Here is a 24,726-nt window from a genome sequence, read left to right as displayed (position 1 = left end):
CGACATTTGCTCCGCCGACATCTGCTCCGCCGACATCTGCTCCGCCGAAAATTGCTCCGCCGACAATTGCTCCGCCGATAATTGCTCCGCCGACATCTGCTCCGATTATACGACAATTGCTCCGCGATAATTGCTCCGCCGATATTTGCTCCGCCGAAAATTGCTCCGATTATACGACAATTGCTCCGCGACAATTGCTCCGCCGATATTTGCTCCGCCGAAAATTGCTCCGATTATACGGCAATTGCTCCGCGACAATTGCTCCGCCGTTATTTGCTCCGCCGACATCTGCTCCGATTATACGACAATTGCATGAACATCTTATTTCTCCAAGTTGGTCTATGTTAAATGATAAGAAATTCATCCTGATACAAATTGTTTTGTCGTTGTTTTGTTCTTGTTATTCGTTAATGTTTTATTTATCTTATTCTCCCCCTATCATCACAGCTTTCTGCTTAAAAAACAAAACAAATCCCTGCCGCTGCCACTTGACAAATTGTAACGGAGAAGGGGAATGACACACTCCACTCCCCATTGTAATTGTGAATCTGGATTTTTGTTCATATATTATTATCATTGGTTTCACTCCGGTCTTGAGCGGGGAGAGAATTTGGGGGGGGGGGGTGCTGGACACGATATCTCTTCTGCTTTCCAGCAACTTATACACCATACATTCGCGCGGGCTCTCTCTATCTCTCTTTCTCGTTTTGTTCTTTCACGTTGTTTATTTTTATTGATGACCGCTTGATTTATTGTATATTTATCAGTATTATAATTATTAATATTTTTATCAATAATTTTCATTTACGTCTTCGGCCTTATCTACCCTTGCACTTTTTTTTCCTTCAATTTGTTTCAAACGAAAGTATGATCATCACTGGCGTACAGATGGGGGAGGGGCGTGCTAGGGGTCACGGATCCCCCCATTCTCCCTACCAATGAAAAAAAAAGAATAAAGGAAAGGAAAATAAATGTCATCCTTGTCTCGCCCCCTCCATTTTTTGTTGTTGGCTCATGACGCTACTGGTGAGTTACTATAAAACTAGACTTCGGTTGTATTTTTGTTCTATTCTGTGCAATAGCGACAATATAAATATATCATAATAAATGAATATATGTATGTATCTCTCTCATTACGTCTAAACAAATAATGTTATTTTTAAAAGACAATAATATATATACCAGCAATAATATAGTTACAAATTCATGAAACCCAATACGCATCTCACTGAATTTATAATGCGAGCACAAAGCACGAGCTGTTATTGACATGGAAAGGGGACATTTATACGCCTTTTTTAAATTGTAAACATGAAGCATATCTCGGGGGGGGGGGGGAGATATCTCGTAAAAGAAATGAGAGCACGATGCGTTAATTGAATATTTTTGATATATTTACCAGAGTTACAATTCTATATATTTCTTTTTCTTTATGTTATTTCTTTCGACAAACTGTAATTGAAGTATTGAAGAGTATATATGCTGTTATGCCTGCTGATTATGATAGAATGTGGATTATTTTGCTGATTCATTAGATCTTAACATGTGTTCTTTAAATTTTGTAATTTGGGTACATGTTAGAAACACAGGCATTGTGCATTCAGATGCACATTGTGGAAATGAGATTCAGTATTCCTTGCAGCTAAGAAAGGTTTTGAAAATGACACTACTCTCAATTACATGTATACTGTGTCCATAGTTGTGAGTGTGTGAAAATGAAGGTGTTTGCAGTCATTAAAGTGTAGTTTTGGTTGGAAAACGTTAATAAAACTGTCGAGAACGTACAGTCTTCATGATTTCATTTATCTCATGTTCTGATCAGTGAATCAAATAAAAAAATTATAATGACAAGAACTTGTTAAGTTTATCCTTCTATTTCAATCCCATGAATAAACAGAAATCGCGATATTCAGAAATAATAAGTCATACACCTCCTTTTTTCCTCAAGCTCTCACTCACTCCCCCTCTTTCTCTCTCTCTCTCTCTCTTTCCCTCCATAATCCTTTTCACAATCATTTTTGTTTGATTTCCGCATAAGCAAAACGACGACGACAATGATAATGATGGTGATGATGAAGATGCTGATAATGATGCTGATGATGATAATGGTGGTACAATGATAATGATAATAAGTACATGAACACACGTTTTCTTCTCATATAGTTCATTCTTGGAAAATACATAGGCGGCCATATACACATGAAGGTATATCATTTATAGAAGAAAATCTTGTTTGATTGATTTTTTTTTATTTTTTGAAACTACGTGTAAAATTATATCCCCCATCAACAACAAATTGTTACTTACATTATAACATCATAATGAATATAATTCGACTATTGGCGGACCATATTTAGATTTAGATTAAGATTTATTCATTTTCCGTTCACAAAGCACAACAAAATCAAAGTAACAATACATAGTCAAATTTAAAGTACAATATAATCGGAATAATGCATAAGAATTAGAACGTACAAACAATGAGAACTAATGCGAACTAAAGTAACCTTGACTAATAACTATATAAAACAGAACATATGGATTTTATTTTTTGATTATTTTTAAAAATTTAATTATCCTTTTTCTATCAGTGAAGAAAACAATCATGATCAACATAAAACAAAAAAGCAACTCACTATTATATACAGTATTATCATAATCTAAAAACCTACGGTGTGTATGACATGATGTGGATGTGGAGACCAGACTGAGAGCACTGTGTGTACGAGAGGATATGGAAACCAGAGTGGAGGGTTGTGCCGAGAAGGTGACACGACATGTAGCCTTTCACAAGTTGGTATTTTCTTGAATATTAATTTTTACTTACTGAATGTCTTGGTCATGTTTGTGTGGCACAAAATTTGCCGACAGTAAACATTTTGCGTGACTACAGTACAGGTTTTCGACAAAATAAGGTGGGGTATACCGTTGAATTTCACCTGGAGCAAATGTCTCCACTTCGGAGCATATTTCGCCAGTCTGAGCGATTTTGACGCTAAGAATGGGGTATGTCTAATTTGTTTCTACTGTTATAACATGGAGCTATATGGTTATAATAATTACATGAAAACGCGTTTTTTTTATATTTTAATCGCCAGGCACGTAATAAAACTTACACAAATGCTCCCCCCCCCCACCATGAATAAGCATTAAGAATATCTATCCCTCCTTTGTGCTTACCCATTTTTTTCTATTTCTTTCTATATGCATGTTTTAGGGGCCGCGGAGCTGGGGGGCTTTAGCCCCCCAATTTTCCAAAGCCGTGTACAAAAAACGTAAGAATGACCATATGATTGTGATTTTTAGCATGGACAGCCCCCACTTTTGACTCAGCCCTCACTTTGAAAACCGTTTCGCGGCCCCTGTGTATGACATGTAATATATCATGCAAGCATAGTTTAAGTTTACTTTGTAAATTCATGGAGCTATGCTCCATGGTAAATTGACGCCTTCAGCCTGTGCTACAATTGTTATGCGTATGAAAGTACGAATAAAAAAATAAAAAAATAATTGTCGCATTATCGGAGCAATTTACGGCGGAGCAGATGTCGGCGGAGCAATTATCGGCGGAGCAATTGACGTATAATCGGAGCAGATGTCGGCGGACCAAATATCGGCGGAGCAATTGTCGCGGAGCAATTGTCGTATAATCGGAGCAATTTTCGGCGGAGCAAATATCGGCGGAGCAATTGTCGTATAATCGGAGCAATTTTCGGCGGAGCAATTGTCGTATAATCGGAGCAGATGTCGGCGGAGCAATTATCGGCGGAGCAATTGTCGGCGGAGCAATTTTCGGCGGAGCAGATGTCGGCGGAGCAGATGTCGGCGGAGCAAATATCGGCGGAGCAAATATCGGCGGAGCAAGTGTCGACGGAGCACATATCGGCGGAGCAAGTGTCGGCGGAGCAACTGTCGGCGGAGCAACTGTCCGGAGCAATTGTCGGCGGAGCAGTTGTCGTATTTTGCGTAGCAATTGTCGGCGGAGCAAATGTCGGCGGAGCAATTGTCATGGAACCTCTCGTGCGCCATCGGGCTTACCTTAATTCCTTAGACGATTTTAACCCTGGATTTTAACATGTTTTAAATGCTTTATAAGTGCATAAAACAAAAACAAACATAAAAACAATCAAAACTCAAATGTCATGTTATGATATTTCTCCAACATTTTCTTGAACCATCAGTGTGTAATATCAGCTAATATATGTGTTAAAATGAAATTTACGTACCGCATGAGTGTGCTCATATAGAATGCAAAACTGTCATCCCTTTCCAAACTCAAAAGAGATGTCTTTTTTGCCAAAATAAGAAAGAGCCAATCAAGTTTAGTTATTCAAGTCCATAACAATAACAAGAATAACATGGGAAAAAATCCGATGTTCATATCCGAAGATACGCTTAAGGAGAAATGAATGATTATTCTTTCTGAAACCATTAATTGATTTCACTTATTAAAAAATTGTAAAAATATGATCATATTACCACTGGTAAACAAAAGTTGTTTTTCGTCGGGGTCCTTTTATGTCATGCGTTAAAAAATATCATATACGTAAACATTTCATTCTTTTTCATCTTGAACCTCCACCCATCTGTTTAAAAGTCCTGGAAAAGAATGTTTTTATTTAATAACAATATACACAAATTGCGAGGGAAACAAACTGATTGATGGCATACTATAATCATCACTATAATCATCATGATCAAACCTTTATATTTTTTAATCATCATTATTATAAATTTTCTACCCTAAATTATTGGGGGGGGGGATGATAATACAGGCCATCCCCCCACTTGAAATATTGGGGGGATATATCCCCCCATCCCCCCGTGATCGACACCCATGCCCCTGGTCCACCCCCCCCCCCACGAACAAACTAATCAAATGCAAACAAGTTTTATATGATTGCTACCATACTATGAGCGCCGTTTGTAACAAAATTATATAAACCAATCATTTATTATATAATCATTATTCATTAAAAAATAACAATTATTTACATAAAATTTACATATTATTTAAAAATAATACCTACATTTTTCATTATTTATAAGGTCTATATAATTACAAGTCTCACTTCATCATTTCATCATTTATAAACAATAGCAGTTCAACATTCCATTATTTATGAATAATGATTTTTTGTATTTCATTTATTATTTATATTATTTATTTTGTTTTTATTTATTTTATACTGCAGGGTAGGCCTGTTCAGTTCTTAAAACTGCTTTACAAAGGCGCCCTGCAGTTTAAAATACATGTCAAGATAACTATGAACAACAACAACAACAACAAACAACATCAAAAATACAAAATACAAAATATCTAACATCAGAAACAATTAACACCAAAATATAGAGTGGGAAGTGACAATTTAAACATACATAGCATTGTAAATCAATGGAATATCATTTCGCTCTTTATCAATTCGTATGAACGGCTTTGCATATTTTTTTAAAAACTAACAAGGAGGTACAAACTTGTAAATTTGAAGGAAGTGCATTAAATAATTTGGGTCCGACATATGCGAAAGATTTTCTTTTATGTTCAATTCTAGCTTTGGTAAGCTGAAGGGGGCATCGTAAAGAAAACCGTGTCCTGTATTTCACGGGCCGTTTACATACTAAAGGTTTTAAATAATTTGGAACTAAATCATTCATTATTTTAAATACAAGAACACAATACTGATATTTTATAAATAATGAAATTATAAAGAAATAATGAAAAAAAAATTATATCATTGTTATCATTTAATAAATAACGTAGGGCCTATATTACCAATAATTGGTCTATATAATTTTGTTACAAACGGTGTTTCATACCATACTCCACGGATCTAACTAAACCAAAATTTTTTTTCAACAGAACTCTCACACGAAGCACAAAGAAAATAAACCCCAAAACATACAACTTACCACTTCCATGTGTAAATCGAAAAATATGACAAATCCAAATAAGAATCAGTATTCCTAATAAACTGCCCATCGTGGGAGCGAGTTAACCCTGGTTGACATTCCTTGAAGCAAACTCTTGATACGATGGAGCAAATTAGAGAGAATTATGTCCTGGATGCACACTATTCGTATATATCCAACCAGTGAGTTCAGCTAATCTATTGAACTTCATAATTACCCTGCCGAAATTGATCGCAAGTAAGGAGGGCGTACGTAGCTAATGCGCGCGAAAACAAGGTTAACAAATTATACCGCACACAATGATCGATATCGCGTCACTCGCCTGGGGTATATCGCTGTCACACCATCCTATTGAAATGTTCCGTGACGACCCCAACTGGAGTATTTTGATGGATTTCATTTTGGAGGGGACGGTAAATGCACGCAAAGCGTGCTAACACTTACAGAGCGCGCGAAGCGCGCTCCCTATGGGGTGGGTGTAGGGAGGGGGAGTTTCCCCCTCCCGCGCGAAGCGCGAAGCTTTTGGTGTTTCATAAATTAAAATGAAAAGGAGCCGTCTCTCTTGTCTCTAGTACCTATATCAGCTCCAATTCAGTTGACTAAATTGTGATTTTGAACCTTGTTTTTAAAAAAGATTGTGAACGCACAAAAAAGGAATACAATGGAGGAAATTAAAATAATAATAACCCTGCGCGAAGCGCGGAAGCTAAAGCGTTTTATCATTTTTTTGCCATGAAAAGGGTCCCGAGAAAACGGTATTCTCAAAGATATATTGAATACTTCCCTTGGAAAGATAAGATTTGATTACAAACAATTTGGCAACAGTGCATATCTTTAACTCGCATAACAGAGGAGAAGAAGTGTATATGCCGGGAGGAAGATATTCCTCCCCGCGCAGAGCAACGAAACTTTGAAATTTCAAAGGGCGGACGTTTCATCAAATGCAGATATCTCCAATACCCCATCGGCTCTAATTCAATTAATTTTCTAAGATTATTGAACTTCATTACAAGGAAAATAGTGCGCAAAAAGTTGAAACTTCTGTGATTTATTGAAATTATATAAAAAAAAGGATGCCTAATTTCTTGGACTTATCCTGAAGCGCTTCATTTTGAATTATAAAGAAACTTAAGTGTCATTCAAAATTTCAAACTGAGGGCGCAAAACAGGACAGGATATGAATGTGCAGGGAAATGACATGAAGTTTAATAGAATTTGATAAAAAAAAATTGTACTTTTTTTTTTTATTTAATACGACACGAATTTTATACCTTCCTCTTTTTAAATTAGGAACCTGTTTGCCCCAAAATTATGGTTGTTTAGTAATGAGCTGAAAAGCGGGAGAAGTTGACTTTATGGAGGTGACGGCATAAATTGATGTAAGGATTTTACCCGCCCGGAGCCGACCCGACCAGAAGTTGCGCGATCAATTAAAAAAAAAGATAACTTCATATACTTCGGCCTAACCTTACTCTAATTCCATGCCCTAATGCAAATTGTATACATTTGAACTTTAACTGGCAAGAAACACATATAGCTGAGGTGGAAAAACAGGGTTAGAGAAAGGGTGGGGGAAACAATGGAGATCTTCAATATTGTCATTTAACCGCGCGTAGCGCGGAAGCAAAATTCATATATAAATTTAGAGCAAAAGTGAAGGAGTTTCTCTTTTGAGAAAAAAAAATAAAGAATAAAAAAAAAAAAACACAAAGCTACGTTTCTTCCCTTTCCTCCCTTCCCTTTTCCTTTCTCCTCTCTTTTTCCCCGTCTTTTTTTCTTTTTGGGGACGTTGTGGGGGGACGACCGCCCCCACCGCCCCCCCCTGGCTACGCGCCTGGGACGGGGGGGGGGGGAGGGAGGGGGGAGCAAGACATCCTGAAGATGCACTGTCAAATCTATTCCAAAGCCCAGCGCACACTATGCGATCCGATGCCATCCGAGTATCAACGAAATTGTAATAACATTTGATATGAACGTTCCAACTAACAAAACATTAAACCCCCGTCACACTAGAGGCGGAATGAGCTGGAATGCCGTCGGAATGAAAATTCTTGGTACATTCCTGGATATTCGAAGCGCATTCTAAAAATTTTGACTGCATTCTGAGTGCATTCCAGACATTCGGGTCCATTCTTGTGACCGGCCCGAATGTTTTGCTCATGCATTCGAAGTGGAGAAATATCGAACGACATTCGAAGTGCATTCTGACTGCTCTCTGATTCCTGTGTTCCGACTGTATTCGAGCTGCATTCGACAGTCAATACACCCGGAATGTGCAATAATCATTCAAGGCGGGATCGAAAGACGTTCTAAGTATTTGAACGACATTTTTGCAAAAGTAGTGAAAATTTCAAATTCCCTCCCGAATGTGGCACGAATTTTGAAAGTTCTTCATCATTCCGGCTGGTTCTGCTCGATTCCTGCTGATTCCGAATAAGTGTGACGGGGGTATACCGATCAGAGTTCAGAATGCTGTAGTGGTAGAACTACAGTACATTAACTGAAATCGAAATTCAGTCAAGTTCGAGTCTCCTTGTACTTGTAGGAAGAGTCAAGTAAATTCAATTCCAAATCGTAATGACGTCATCATCGGCTGCGACTTGAAGCCGATTTTGACATTTCTCCGACTACAGGGCTTGTCCCAAAGTAAAATTAAGATTTTATTATTCCGAACACTAGGCCGAACTTTAAATAAAAGAACGTTACTTCTCGGAACTTCCCTAATCAAAGAAAAATGCGATTTATCAAACAACAAAAAAAATCGCGTCGTATCGGATCGCATAGTGTGCGCTGTGGAATATCTGTTGAGTTTACGATGTCCTCGAATGTTCTCGTAAAATCTTTTCATTGTTAGAAAAAAAAAACATTTTGCTGCATCAATGCCATTGATTTCGCGGGAAGAGAAACAAAATATCCTTTGAACCAAAATAATAAGTGATTCGTACTGATCCTGGTAATAAAACAGCATACCAGTAGAGTGCGGTATGGTTTCATAAGACACTGCCAATCACTCCCTCATAGCTTTACTCAACGTCGGATTGACAAAGGGAACGGCGGGAGGGCCGTTACCGCCTGTAACCCACCCCCCCTTTAATCGACATTATTCCTTTGTGTCCCAACATAATGATATAATTCATGCGAAGTGCTTTTTTTTTGGAAAAGAACATTTCAATCAACTGACTTTCTGTATTTGTTTCTTAATTGATTGAATTAATGATATATAATTTTGAGCAATTTGATACCTCAATCAGCTCTCTACGACCAGAGATGCGCTTTCTACAAATCTAACCTACAAACCTTACCCTGTAATTCGGATGAAAGGTGGGAGGGGTGGGATGGCATCAATGAGTTTTAGCTATGGGGTTCTCAGTATTATTAGGTGGTCTGTCTATGACAGATCACATATAAATTTCTTCAGAACTCTTTTTATTCTTGTTATTTATTTCTAGGCCGATGTTTATCGCCTGAGATTTCTCGAAATCTGCCATGCTAATTTCATTGAATTTCATGTCATACATGTCATATACATGTATATAAAGTCTTTTATAAACCTTTTTGTCGAATTATCCGTTCCTCTTACTGGTCAAAACTGGGGTCATGTATTCGACCATGTCTCCAAAGCAACAAACTATAAGTTGGTTACCAAGGGCAACGGGCATAGTTCACAAGATTTCTGCCCGTTGCCCCCTGACACGCCCCCTAACAACAGGCATAGACACAATAGACTCATATTTCAAGTAATCTACTATATTATTTTCAAAGATGATCCCTTCAGGCTACTCTCATTTACATGATTTAGGGGCCCGGAGCCGAGGAAAGAGCCGAGGAAAAAAAAGGAAAAAAAAAACCCAAATGTTTGTGCATTTTTGCATGGTCAGCCCCCTTCCCCATTTTCAAAACCGTTTGACAACATCCTTGCACAAGGGCATTCCAAGCTAATATACTTCATGCCTGCCCTTTCACTTGATAATGCCTTTAACTACTCTTACACTGTAAAAAATGAAGCGCTAATTTAGCACTTACAGTGCTTGTATAGTGACTGCACTACGAGTGCTGATTTTCTAGTTCAAATTTAAACTAGAAAATCAGCACTCGTAGTGCAGTCACTATACAAGCACTGTAAGTGCTAAATCAGCACTTCATTTTTATAGTGTACTATGCGCCTTTTAGGTTTTTAGGGTTGGGTTGAGAAGTATACCGGTATTATTTTTTACTTAATTGTATTGGCAATTTTATAAATTTGTCTTTTTCTCTCCTCCCTTTCCCTCCTTTTCAAATCTTGAAGTAACTAATGGGGAAGTCGCCCTCCTGCTCTCAGAGGCGTGATGAGCCAACATTTCTTTAGGGGGGGGGCAGATATGATGGATCGAGATAAATGTTTTAAATATAATTATGAGATTGAGAGAAGCGAGTGATCAAAGGTGTTGACAAACGAACGTAGAGGGCAGCAACACACAGCAGTCTTGACGGCAGTCAGAGAAGTCGGGTTTATTTTAACAGCAGTGTTGCGACCATTTTCTCTCAGAGCACTTTTTTGGAAGATTGTAGAGTTGATTTTTTTTTTCGTTTGTTAAATTTTACTATTCTTTATGGATAACAAACCCTCCAAGAAAATATGTTAAATAATATTATTCAAATGTTTTTGTATTTTTCAAAAATTGTAAGACAAAAGGTAATCATGATTCTTGTAGTTTGCATAGACTGATGATATTGTGTTGCCGTTCTTCTGCTTAATTTCGCTGCCCCTTCTAAATCTACACTATAGACGTTAGACCTAACATTATACCGAAATTATAATTATGGTCCAGTATCGAGCCATGCATATTCCGACGGGTGTTGGCTTGAGAACTATCAAGGGGCGAAGGTCTATGTCAAATCTACAACTATTTCTATTCTGTAATTTTACATAAATTTGTGTTAGCATACATGCAGCCAAAGGTACCCTACCTCAGCACCGACCGGGCTGGGGCGCCGGCGCGGTCATGCAATGGCGCTTGTACTCAAGCCGTGGTGCTGGATTGTGTAGGCGCATCTAACCGCACGTATGTTTGTTATCATATTGATATGCAAAGTCATAAAACCGTCGTCACCATCACGTAATATTTTAGGGGGAATAAACAGGGATAAATATTTTATACTTTTAAGCATGATATTTGATGTAAAAAAAAATTCAAGCAAACTTGTTGAAAATGAGGAAATGAAAATAAAATCAACTCTACAAACCTCTAAAAAAGGTGCTTTGAGAGGATTTCGTGCGTCTAAAATGAGCTTGGCTAGATCCGGGTGAAATTAACAGACTGGTTTATTTAATAAAGGGATGGTCCGGGCTGAAAATATTTATATTTTAATACATAGTGTAGAATTCACTGAGCAAAATGCCGAAAATTTCATCAAAATCGGATAACAAATAATAAAGTTATTGAAGTTTAAAGTTGAGCAATATTTTGTGAAAACAGTAGTCATGAATATTCATTAGGTGGGCTGATGATGTCACATCTCCACTTTCCGCTTTCTTATGTTATTACATAAAATCATAATTTTTTAATTATTTCATACTTGTGTGAATAATATGTCTCCCTTATAATGAAAAAAGTTGCAGCAATAAATATCTAATGCACTAAATCAGTTGTCATTCCAATTTTTCTACTTCTTGGAGGAAAAAAAATGAATAAACCTCATTTCATATAATAAAATACAAAAGAACAAGTGGAGATGTGACATCATCAGTCCACCTAATGAATATTCATGACGACTGTTTTCCCCAAATATTGCTAAACTTAAAAATTCAATAACTTTGTTATTTGTTATCTGATTTTGATGAAATTTTTGGCATTTTGCTCAGTGAATTCTACTCTATTTATTAAGCTATAAATACTTTTAGCCCGGACCATCCCCTTTAATGACAGAATGCAATCCTGCTTACTAAAGATTGAAAAAAGTAATATAATAATTTAGGGATGACTTTATTTATTTTTTTTAAATGTGGTCCATTATTATTCTAATGTTTTCATATTTTTATATTTCTATTGTTTGAATCTAGTTTTGTCGTAATCTGTTATTTTACCTCTATTTTGCTATTAATCCGTGAGTGTATTGTGTTGGTTCATGGTTTCGTTGGCATGCTTAGAAAATTGTTCTCGCACTTCAAATATGCTGTGTGTTGCTGCCCTCTACGTTTGTTGGTATTGACCATTTTGATTAAAAATCTAATCTATGAATCCCATGGACCTGGCCACGGAGGATTATCTATTGTTACTGGGGATGCTGTGACAATGCTCAGCATCATCAGTAACATAAAAACTTATCCTCCGTGGACAGCACCCTGAATCCATAGCTTTTGACGTAATGTTCAGAAGATTAATATAATATTTCATTCTTTCCCTTTCCCTTTTCTCGATTTTTCATAATCGTGTATACTGTTCCCCTTTTTTTTTTTTTTTTTTTTTTTTTTTTTTGGGGGGGGGGGGGGGGGGGAATGGCCCTCCAAGCCCCATTCGTAAGCCGGTACCTGCCCCAACCCCCTCTGTATTTATAATACCCCTGATCATCATTACCATCGTCAACGGGATGTCATAATGGTAATACCAAATTGTTAAACATCTTCGGTTAATTCAAATCCACTTCAGGCGACGTTAAGCGGCCTACTTGAAACACAATTAAAATTCAAAGAAACAAAAGGGGGCCCCAATAAAGAAACTATTGTCATTCCCATGTATCGCAGATACTCCACCATATTGACAGAATGGTAATCAAACAGATATTAATACTTGCGATATTCAATTGACTGGTAGCGACCCGTGAAGGATGAAGATTGAATGTCATTTTTTGTTGTTTGCTTTTGGAACGTGTCGGTGCATTTTTTTCTTTTACCCGAGGAATATCTCATAGCCTTGTCATGCTTGATATGCAATGATATGGTCATTAGTTCTCGCGTATGACAACTATTATACGCTTCGCCTACTCTTTGTTGACACTAATCTGCGATCTTCTCTCATTTTCCTGTCAAGTCTTTAATTATGTTTTATTAGATTCCATCAGTCATTAGTTTTTTTCAATCCATATCTCAGCCTTAACTAAATTATCGATTAAAATGGCTCTCATATTTTAGCAGTAGGCCTACTGTCGCGAACACAACTAGTGGATGTTGTACGAAAAAACAACGACAAACAAACAAAGTCAACCTTTAAAAACGATTGGTCAAAATAGACATGCAAATACTGATTTCATCCGACGCTACCCCCTCCCCATAAAAAAAAAGAAATCTTAAAATCAGCACCAAGTTTCGTAGCTTCCAACAAATAATTTTGTTATTTTTTTCCCTTTTATATAGATTGTTTATAATAACAATATACAAACTTTATAAAGCGCTTTATACGAAAGTTTCAAAGCGCTAAGAAAGTATGGGGGGGGGGGAGAAAACAAGATATCTCAGTAAAAGAACAACAAAGAAACTGAAAGTGAAAATACCATTATGAAAAATTAATATACGTCAAAATTAAGAGATTATCGGCGAATATACAACTTAAATATAACGGGTCGATAACCATGCATGTATGCAAATTTAAATAATCTCAATAACTAGAACACAATCCGACTTAAAAAAATCTGAACACAATATGATAATGCAAATTAACTGAGGGGTAAAATTTCATACAGAACACAATAGAAGCGAAGTATAGGAAAGTGAAACTTATTTAAAGAGGTGGGTTTTGAGGAGGGACTTAAACAGTTCTAACGATGGTAATATATTTATATTGGTAATATTCACCAACTTATTGTTTGGTTATTTTTAATGATCCTCCATGCCTTCACTTAGCATCCTTTTTAGTAACAAGTGGTACCTCCTTCTTCAATCAAATTCAACGGACATTACAACTAAATTATCATTTTCACAACTCAAGGTATAAAGTATTTTACAATAGACATAATAAAGTGATACTATAGTCCACTATGATTATTTTTTCTGTTTTATTCAATCAAACCAATCCAATTCTATTCGGTGTATTATAATGAAGACATTGTAAGACAATCAAAAGACTGACACATACAAAGTTATACCTGAAATTAACAAATTTTTGCGAATTAATAAAATATAAAACCAAGAACTATCAGAACTATAAAAAAATATAACATAAGAGTAGTAAATGCATTGCCATCACAAAGTAATAACTTTGTAATTATCGTTCTGAGTATCGTTACTATTAATTTCAATGTCAAACATAGTCTGGCAATGTAAAAACATTCAAGCCATTACCTAAACTTTTATTGTTAAAAGTCATTCTCAATGACTTTCAAGAAGTGAAACAGGGACAACTTATCTTCAATTTTTCACACCAAAGTTTAAGTCACATGTCCGATGACCTTGTTTTGTAGTCAATTTGTTTGCCAGCTTTGGCTGCATTTACTTTAGTTCGTTTTACAAAATAATATTAAAAAATCTCACAAAAATTCGATTAGGCCTTGCAGCCACACGATCTCAAAGCAGTGACTGTTAAACGAGACCTTCCACTTAACATGTCTTCTTGTTTTATTCACAGTAATATTTGACAATTATTAAACACTATTTACGCATATCCCCATTCCGCGAATTAACCATGAAAATGCTAATACACGTTTCCTTCATTTTACTGGAACGAATCTTCCTTGTTTGAAGTTCGTTTTCATAGTCTTTCTCACGATTCATTTACCCGTCGAGTCTCGCTGTCTCGGTCGGCCGGTGCAGGTGCGGTTTCCGCCCAACTTAGGCAAGACGGGCGCCACCAGAAAGATGGCTTTACGCGAGTCAAAATTTGGCCCGAAAAGTTATGAATGCATCCGCCAGATTTATTGCGAAATCACATTTTTTTAAAACTGAAATTTGTAAGTATCTCACTTTTTGAGGATTTATGGAAAGTGGCGAGAGAATGAAAGTAATACTTAATCAAAAAATCCTTTTTTTAATTTGTATTGTTATGATTTAAATAACAGGAGGCTTTATACCTTCTTTATTATCATGGACATCATCCTTATGCCTGTTTTTTCCCTCTCTCTCGTTTTATTCAAATTAAGGGGAAGGGGGTTTCAAGGGCTGCTGGTATTTAACTCAGTCCAACTGATCAGTGGCGGATCCAGGCAGGGGCACATCCGGTCCGTGCCCCCTCCCCTCCACTTTTTGAGAGACAACAAAGATATATTAGTGGAATATTATGTCATGCATACGCAAGTGAGGACGTAATTATTTTTTTTTTGCTCAATTTATTCCTGCAACAAAATGACCTCGATTTGGTAGTGAAGAACTTTTTTTTTTTTTTTTTTTTTTGCTGGTCAAAATTTTCCTGTACAGGATGACAAAATGCCCCCCCCCGCCGCCCTTTGGAAAATCCTGGATCCGCTTCTGAAATAGATCATTAAGTAATTAGGCACAATATTAAGTAGAGGTTCCTTGATATAGATTCGTTTAAATTTGTATATTCAAACACACACACACATATACAGTGCGTATAAAAAAACGGGACAGTTTTGAAAAGTCTATAAAAAATTAGTTTCGTTCATGCTTGAGCAAACACGGGACGTTTTTGTCGGGGGTACAAAAAGAGGCTTGCGCCAAAATGGCAAAAATGAGAAATTCGATGATCAGACTTCTTGCTAATCAGCAGACTCCCACTTAACTTTTTCATTATCTTTGCCACGATTTTCAAATTCTGCTGTCAAATTTCATTTACAAATGTATTTATTTACTTGAATTATTTTCAAGATGTTGTTTGAAGGTTTGCATGGTGGCATGTACAATCGTTGATGTGGTTTACAGTGTACCGTAAACCACATCAACGATTGAATTGTTTTGTTTTTTTCATTTAAACTTCTTTTACCTTTGAATTTTCCTTCATAAGTAAGAAAAGAAGACTTTTTGTCAACCCAAGCAAGAAGATTTGCATTAGTACTTGGGAAACTTGTAATTATTTAAATCCTTTTTATGTGAAACGAATTATGTTATTGAACCTTTAAACCATGAATCCTATTTTCAAGCGGTTATTGATCTCTTGACCAAGTTTAATTATGTGCTTGACAGGACAAACGGAAAAAGGATTCATGTTTTTCAATGGCAATGGTGTATTGAGTCAATTTGGAAAGAGCTAGATATGGCAGATGGGATGTTTTAAAAAGTTGCGAGCGAAGCGAGCAAGCAAAATTTCCACTCTTTTTATTAAAATTTCGAAATTTGTGATAGATTTTGACATAATATTCAGAATATAAATCATATTTCACTTTCTATCTGTCCTTTCCACTTTTTTTTATTGAAGGGGGGGGGGGGGGGTGGGCACCCCCGAGCCCCGTCCATCTGCATGTCACTGTTCAAAGGCACCATAATCTTTGTAGCACACAATGAAAGGATTTGAAAAAATACACGCTATCCCATACTTCGGTTGAAAAATGTTTGCTTTTGCTTAAAGAAGGAATATTCAAAGCTAAAAAGAGAACATATTAAAAAGTAACAGCTACAGAACAATTCAAGCAAATAAACAGATTTGAAAATGAATTTTGACCGCATAATTCGAAAATTATGGCAAAGATAATGAAAAGGTTGAAAGGAAGTCTGCTGATTAGCAAGAAGTCCAATCATCATATTTATCATTTTATGCCATTTTGGCGCAAGTCTCCTTTTTAACCCCAGACAAAAACATTCCGTGTTCACTCAAGCATGAACGAAACTAATTTTTTTAAACGGCATTTGAAAGATGAGACTTCAGAGCACCTATTAACACTAAAATATAGACATCATAATTTGAAACAAAAATTTTATAGACTTTTCAAATCTGTCCCGTTTTTTTAATACGCACTATATATATATATATATATATATATATAGGCCTATCACGTGGATATCTCTATCTCTATGAAAATGATTTTTCTCACGCGTTTGTGAAATTCGCCCAATGCAAAGGGGAACCACGGGAAGGACAATATAACACGTGATGTGAGGGGTCCACATGACAAAATAAAAGATACGCCACGCTTTTTTTTATAAAGCATCGCACCTTTCTCCCGTTGTGGTTACAACGCTGACCGGACGGGGGAGATGATACTCGCCTATATCATGTATATTCTGCGGGAGCGAACTTTCCTCGTGGGCGTACTTTTGGTATGAACAGCGTCATCGCAGCGAAAACGCCACGCAGTGCTTCCCTAAACAAAATGAAGCTATATATATCTTGCAGATTTTGACTTCCCAGGCTTAAAACAATAGGAGATGAGTTTAGGTAGACAGCCAAAACGATGGGAAGATTGCCGATTGTAGATTCACAGAAATACACCGTCATTTCATTTATTCTGATTTCGTATCAATAAAAATGAAGTAGTTGGGCTATTATCATGGGGATTTATGACTGGCATCCTATTGTATCAAAGGCGTAAATAGGGAAGTATGACCTATGCGGCTGCATTTTTTTTATGGGAAAGAAAAATATAGAAGGCAACTGTCGAGTTCAGTCTAGACAATTATAGTTTTTATAAGATGATACGATTACCTTTATTTCAGAATCGTCAGATTTATCTTTCTCACGGATGTTTTTTTTTTTTATCACATTCCATTTCAACGGCAGTAAGGTAACGTGAAAGTAAAAAATGACGAAAAATGATATGAAATAAGAAAAGGGCGAGAAAAATAAAATATTATAAAGATAGTAAGAATGATTTTCTTGCCAATTAGATTTTCTTACGCTTCTTCCCGTCGAGAAGTGCCAATAAGCTGACAAACGACACACACACGCACACACACACCCACAGTCCCACACCCTTTCATGTACATAATATGCAAATTTTCGATCTACTATCAAACGCATAAGCAGGCCTCCTTACTAAGTTCTCTAATGCTCCCTTTTATTTCTTTTATATCATCTCTCCTTTGCTTTTTAAATTTCTTTAGATTGGCAATTATAATCATCATTCGGCACTCTAAAATACCTATATTGAAATATATTAAATCGTCTGTCTGTTTTTATATCATTTTTCTTTCAAGTGTCTATAGGAAATTCCTGTCCTGGAATGATCAAAATCTATTTTATTCAAAGAAATCTGAAAATATTTTCAATAGATTATCACATCGAAACGATCGTTCATTTATCTGTTTCTGCTTGTACTAATGCCATATTGATATTCGCTATGTTCTTAATTTTCAGTAGGGCCTATGTATTTTATGTATAAAATATTGAATGAATTAAAACGCAGTATGTATCAATAATAGCAAAAGAATGATAATGCAATCTATATTAACGTCATGCGGGATATTACTGATGATGCTCGGCGTATTTTTACTGACATGTTGAAAAAATTATTGTGGTAGATATTGCTAGAAGTAGTATGCTACATGTGAAAAACAAGTTAATTCTGCCTATCTGCATATATATATATATATTAGATTTGCAATAAAACTATACTCATTGAAAAAAATAACTGAATTGCATAATTTTTTTAAGGGTTGTAGTTACAATATCCCCATATTCTTCTTCTTCATCATCTTCTTCTTCTTCTTCTTCTTCATCATCATCATCACCATCATCATTGACAAATCTATATGACTTTTTATGATTCACCCACGTCTCATGTGCAATTGTTTGTGAAACATACATTGTACGTATAGAGATATTTTGGTGTTTTAACAAGAGAGTGAAATGAAATGAAATGAAGTCATAATGTTCTTCTATTTCTTCTACGTCTTCTTGTTCTTCTTGTATATGTTCCTCTTCTTCTCTCTCACTCTCGTCTCTAGTTTTTCTCTCTCTCACACACACACACACCCTCACACACTCTGCGTCTCACAATTTATCCATCTCCGTGTTTTTCCCTCTCCCTCCCCTCTCTCGCTCTCACCCTCTCTCTGGTTTATTTCAAATTCGTCCAATTACGAACTCGCCTACTATCATTTGGTCTACGATTCTGTTCATCCATTATCCACTTGGTCTAATTGCCAATTCGTCCACTCACAATTTCGACTAATAACCAATTGGTCCAATAGCCATTTCCATATACCTTTTTGGTCTAATTGGGTTAATTGTGCAAAAAGAATGAAAATGAAATGGATATTAGACCAAATGGGTGTGAGATTATTGTTATAGACGAAAAGGTGATTAGACAAAAAAATGATTGGACCAAATGGGTGTTAGACGAAATGTTGATGGACGGAATGGCATTAGACTATTGAAATAAAGGTAGACCATGTGATGAGTGGACGAGTTGGCAATAGACGAATTGGCAGTTTACCCTCTCTCAATCTCTGTATGAGGTTACACGGACCTACAACTGGCAGGCAAAATATATTGATTCGAGCCAACCCATTCTCAATTTTTACATTTGATATTGCTTATTGACAAAAATGAATGAATTTGACTGACAATCTAACACTGATTCTAGGGAGGGTACCTACTGAACTTCCTTTTTCCACATTGGAAAGATATATCACCACTATGGAACTATCATTTTACTGGCGGAAGAATTAGGGCCATTTTACTCTCTCAAGTGACGAATTTGATGCTGCCAGGTGTAGTCTTCATAAATGCCGATTGTTCTTAAAAATGAGCCGGTCGAGGTACCCTTTTCTGGTCAGATATGGAATGTCAGACATAATAATTATGTCCTATCCACTGGTAGTAAACATTTAACCCTCGATTTCCTCCTTATTTTTTTATGATTTTTTGTTAAACTGCCACCTCAACACACGAGTCTATGGGAAATGAATTAGGCTTTTGATACCATGACTGTCTATTGTATGTCTGTATCTGCGATGTCGCTTCATTCCCTGATCGTCCCCCCCCCTCTCTCTCTCTCTCTCTCTTGAACAGTGCTCTCATCCAACCATGCGATAAATGAGCAAACAAACTCACAATTGCGGCAGCTAAATTATTTATTTTCATTGCACGCTCTTACTTTCTGTAGATGAAATGAATCGTGGAGAATTATTGTCACTTTTTATTTGCTCTTCATGGTACTTAGAAAGTAATGAATAGTGTCCATGTCAATCTCAGAGATACGCTAATAATGAGAGGGCAAATATTGATATACAGCTACGATTGACATTAAACGAATCAGCGCGACTTATCTGTATAATAAATGTTTCTTTCGTAGAGATATAAGAGATGAAAGTTTTATTCAATTACGAAACAAGTGCGCTGTTTAGTTTTGATCATCTTATTTTGAGCATTTGTATAAAATCCACCTTTCCTTTTGACATTTGTCAGTTCTTCAATGTCTTCTATTCATTAAGCTATTTGACTATTAAATCCCGTTTTGCATGAACTCTAAAAAACATAAAGCGTTAATCAACACTCTAAAAACAAATCAGTCAAAAATGACTAGTTAATAGGGTCAGCTGGGTGCAACTGTTATTCTAGTCATATTTGACTATTTTCTAGTCGTAATTAACAAGAACAGAGTTATTTCTGACTAGAATATAATTCAGAAGTGTGACCAGACATATCAGTTGCACCCAGCTGTCATGACTACTGGTCTATTCAATTTGACTGAGTTGTTTTAAGAGTCAACATTTGAACGACTGAATAAACATTATAAGTGTTGGGTCAAACCATTTAAAGTGGTAAATGCAACATTAAGAAAAGGTTAATTGTCACTCCTTCAACCTGTCAAATTTTGATTTAGCACTTCATTTTTTAGAGTGTGTTCTATGCCAAATGTGATGTCCGACCCCACACCCACCGATAGTGAATTTCGCGAAAACTTTTCGAATTTTCATGAATCCTGAAACGTTGCATTCATAAAACAAATGAGAAATACAAACCTATGAATACAACTTCAGCTAATACATTCTAAAATGAATTGGGTAAAATTGTTCCATGAGGGTAGTTAGGTGTCCAGACAACATTGGACATTTCTTTTGAGCATTTTCATTTATCCAGTGTGATGAAAAATTTTGCCCATTCTGAAGTAATTGCTGCTTATTTGTTTAAACTTACTGGACAACATGCATGCTTCCCACACTGGGTAAATATACTGCCCCAAATTGGATGGACACATAATAACCCTCGTACTGGTTAAAGTTTTACCAAATATTTTTTTAAGGTGTAGGAATGAAATGATTTAAAATCTGCTTTGGCACAAATCTCACGCAGGTCAGATCATGTGTATGATGATACGAATTTACAAAACGCCTTCCGGCTCTGTAATACAAACGATTGCTATCAACAATTGCAAAACGGCAAATGACCAATCAAGATCGTTGTTGTACGCGCTTATCAATCAACATGCCCACACTCAACCACTGAGAACCGACGTTTCCAATCAATCCATGAATTAAAGGCTCACACATACTTACAACGCCCGGGGAGCGTTTCATGAAAGGACTTGTCGGACGTTTTATCCGACAAGTCCCATTTTATCCGACAGTTACCATAGTAACAGTACCTCTCAGCCAATCAACATCAGAGAAAGATGTCAGATCTGACAACTTGTCAGATGAAAATCTTGATGAAACACTCCCCAGATCCCATCTTATTATTGTAATATTCGTATAACAGAGACATTCAAATATGTTATATGTTATTAATAAGTTCTCGCTCGTTTCTTTGGATCCAAAATTCATTATGTCAGTAACCCCAAATACGCTTAAAACTGTTTCGATGTAAAAATTGTTGAAAAGGGGGCAGATTTTGCAAATATTAATGAATCAATGTCAAAGAAATCAACTTAAGAGGGGTTTTCCCTCTTTCCCAGTTTAAAAGGGGATTTCTTTCTTTATTTTTTTTACAATACGTTTGGCAGCTGCAATATTTTCTTCTTTATTTTGTGCCCTGTTTTCTCTTTTGTTTCTTTCGACACTTTTATCACACTTCCCCTTCCCAAATAAAGGGTTTCGCAGCTTTCCCCATTTATGGAGTTGGTCTTTCACCTTCTCTTATTTCAAATTCCCCCATATTGGTGCATTGAATAGTCCACGATTCTTGTTATTTTCTTTATTTTCGCTTTGTTGTACTTACATATTATTTACCCATGTTTAATGCCCCGTTTAATGTTATCTTATTCCAGTTATTACTTCAAGATGGCAGCTGCATTGTACATTATCTTTATTATTCTCATTGATTTTGTCCCCATTTCTTGGTTTTTTTCTCGCCTAAACTGGAATAATCTTATTTAAACATCGTTTATGCCACTATGGGACACTTATCGTGTGATCCTCACGATTAATTCTAAACTATATAGGATTCTGGCTTCATTGCATGTTTAAACTATGACACTTATTAGTCTGATAATGTTAGCACTTCAATGAAATAATCTGAATTTAAAACATTGTAAAATAGGCTAAACAATCATTATTGAAGAATAAACATAATGAGATCGAAGATTGGAAATAATCAAGAAAAATAAAGTTATAACTTGTCACTTGTTATACTTGTATGCCATTAATAAACTTTGAGGAGGAATTAATTTTTATTATAAACTTAAAGAAAGGAGAAAGAAAAATCGTATCTAATGAAATTTTCAGATGTTAATGTGTTATTGAGACTATTAGGCGAAGGGCGGTTTTTCATTAACTTGCAAACGACACGCTTTCTATTGTGATCCAGTATCGATCGATATCGGAGAAGAGAGCGCATCGTCTGCGCCTCTGTTCGCACAGACAGTCGAATCTATATGGAAATCTGTGTGCTTTCGAGCGCATACACAAAATGTATTAGTATGCATATTACGAGAGTGATGATGTGCGCGCTGATATTGCGTCCCATCCTGAAAAAGCATAAAAAGAGCAATGTGAACAACGCTATCGTCTGCGGAGATACCTCGCTATTATTATCTGATTGAGAGCAATTCAACAAGTTACTCTTTGCTATATAATTAATAACTTGTTTGTTTTTCTAAGCTTCATTAAGCAAAAAACGAAACACTGCATTCAACGTCTAGTCAGTTTCAATACAGACATTGGTGCAAATAAAATATGGATTTTTATGTTATTAGCCTAACTCTTTCTAGAAAAGCAAGTATGGTTCACAAAACCCTTTTCCCATGGTAACTTTGATTGTTTTTCCAAGATCGCCACCGACTTTGAATTTTCCCAGACCTTAAATCCTTTGGTTGTGGATCAACTTTTTTTTCGGAACAAAATTCTTATAATTATGGCAAAATAATTAATAATGATAAAATCAATTTATTCCCCTGATTGATATATTTGCAATCTCTTTGTGGTCGGGCTTCAATCTTGTAAGCTACTTTATATATATATATATATATATAAATGTTGTGTGAAAGAAATGGATGAAGAGAACAATGGTAGGCGTAGCTTAAATCAAGGTTCCCCAGAGCTATCTACCCTTTTTGGAAAAATTGGTGATGCCGAAAAAATGTCTCTGCCGGGAATCGAACCCGGGCCCCCAGCATTGAACGCCGGTGCCTTAACCACTAGACCACAGAGACGGGTTAGTGACTAGGGCGACCCCGATCCAATTGACCGTCAGATAGACAGATTTTCGACACCATACCAATTATAATTTCCTTTGTCGGGTGAAGGTGGGTTTCGAACAATGACAAGCCGCCATGCCTCAGCTGGATCAAAGCTATTGCTTTGATACAGTACACGTATGGGAGAAAGTATACAAATGTGTAAAGTTATACATGTACTACAGATTTGGCAACTCTTTTATTTAAATATTGTAAAGAAATGGATGAAGAGAACAATGGTAGGCGTAGCTTAAATCAAGGTTCCCCAGAGCTATCTACCCTTTGGAAAAATTGGTGATGCCGAAAAAATGTCTCTGCCGGGAATCGAACCCGGGCCCCCAGCTTTGAACGCCGGTGCCTTAACCACTAGACCACAGAGACGGGTTAGTGGCTAGGGCGACCCCGATCCGATTGACCGTCAGATAGACAGATTGTTTATGGCTAACGTGATTTGGCTGATTTGTTGTATATTATTATGACAATATACTGAAATTTCAATGAAAAAAAAAAAAAGATAAAACAAAATCAGGTCAAGTGGAAAGAAATGATGCTGGAGTAAGAAATACAAAGGTAGAGGCCGCGGAGACTTTTGAAAGTTGGGGGGGGGGGGGGGTCTGACCTTGCAAACATCAAAATCAGATATCATTGTTTACTTCATGTACAAATTTATCGAAAAATTGGGGGTGGAGGCTGAAGCACTCATGCCTCCCCCAATTCCGTCGCCACTGAAGAGAACTATACTTTAGAAGGAAAAATTACATTTTTTATAAAGACGAATACTTTATAATCTAAATACATTATTTGACAATTTTTACATACTTTAGAGAAGGTATACATTTTGCCAAGATTTGTTTGAATGGAGGAAAAAAGAAAAGGAATATAGAAAGACAACATTATGTTTTGCAAGGGATGGGGGAGGTAGGGGAACGACCTTGTCATATTTGAGGGAGCAATTAATCATTGTTCAATTTGCATTTGTGTTTTTCTCTTTCACTTTTTTGGTGGGGGAAATAAAATTTATGCGCCTTTCGTTTTATACGGCATCCTGTCCCGCCCCCACCACTCATGTCTTAATTTTATTTAAATGCTCCTTTTTATCAATCCGTTTTTATTGGTTTTCTCCTCCCTGTCCTTTTCTAGATTATCTTTCACTGAAATAATTACTTCACAATCCTCAAGTCTCCTCATTTTTCCAATCCGTGAACGCAACAATACAAGTCAACCCAATAAGCCACGCCCACTTCCGATTACCAGCCGAACACCGGGTTTCGCATTGGTTCGGCTTCTCGTATTTACCCATCATCGCCCGCGCTGCCCATGGAAATTGACGTCATGGCAAAGTTCTCTCCAATCACTGCACGTGCAACTCGAGCCAAAATAAACTAGCAACCACGCAAC

This window comes from Lytechinus pictus, chromosome 8 (genome assembly GCF_037042905.1).
Source record: "Lytechinus pictus isolate F3 Inbred chromosome 8, Lp3.0, whole genome shotgun sequence".
In the NCBI taxonomy this organism is placed as follows: domain Eukaryota; kingdom Metazoa; phylum Echinodermata; class Echinoidea; order Temnopleuroida; family Toxopneustidae; genus Lytechinus; species Lytechinus pictus.
Note: the sequence above shows the minus strand (reverse complement) of the source record.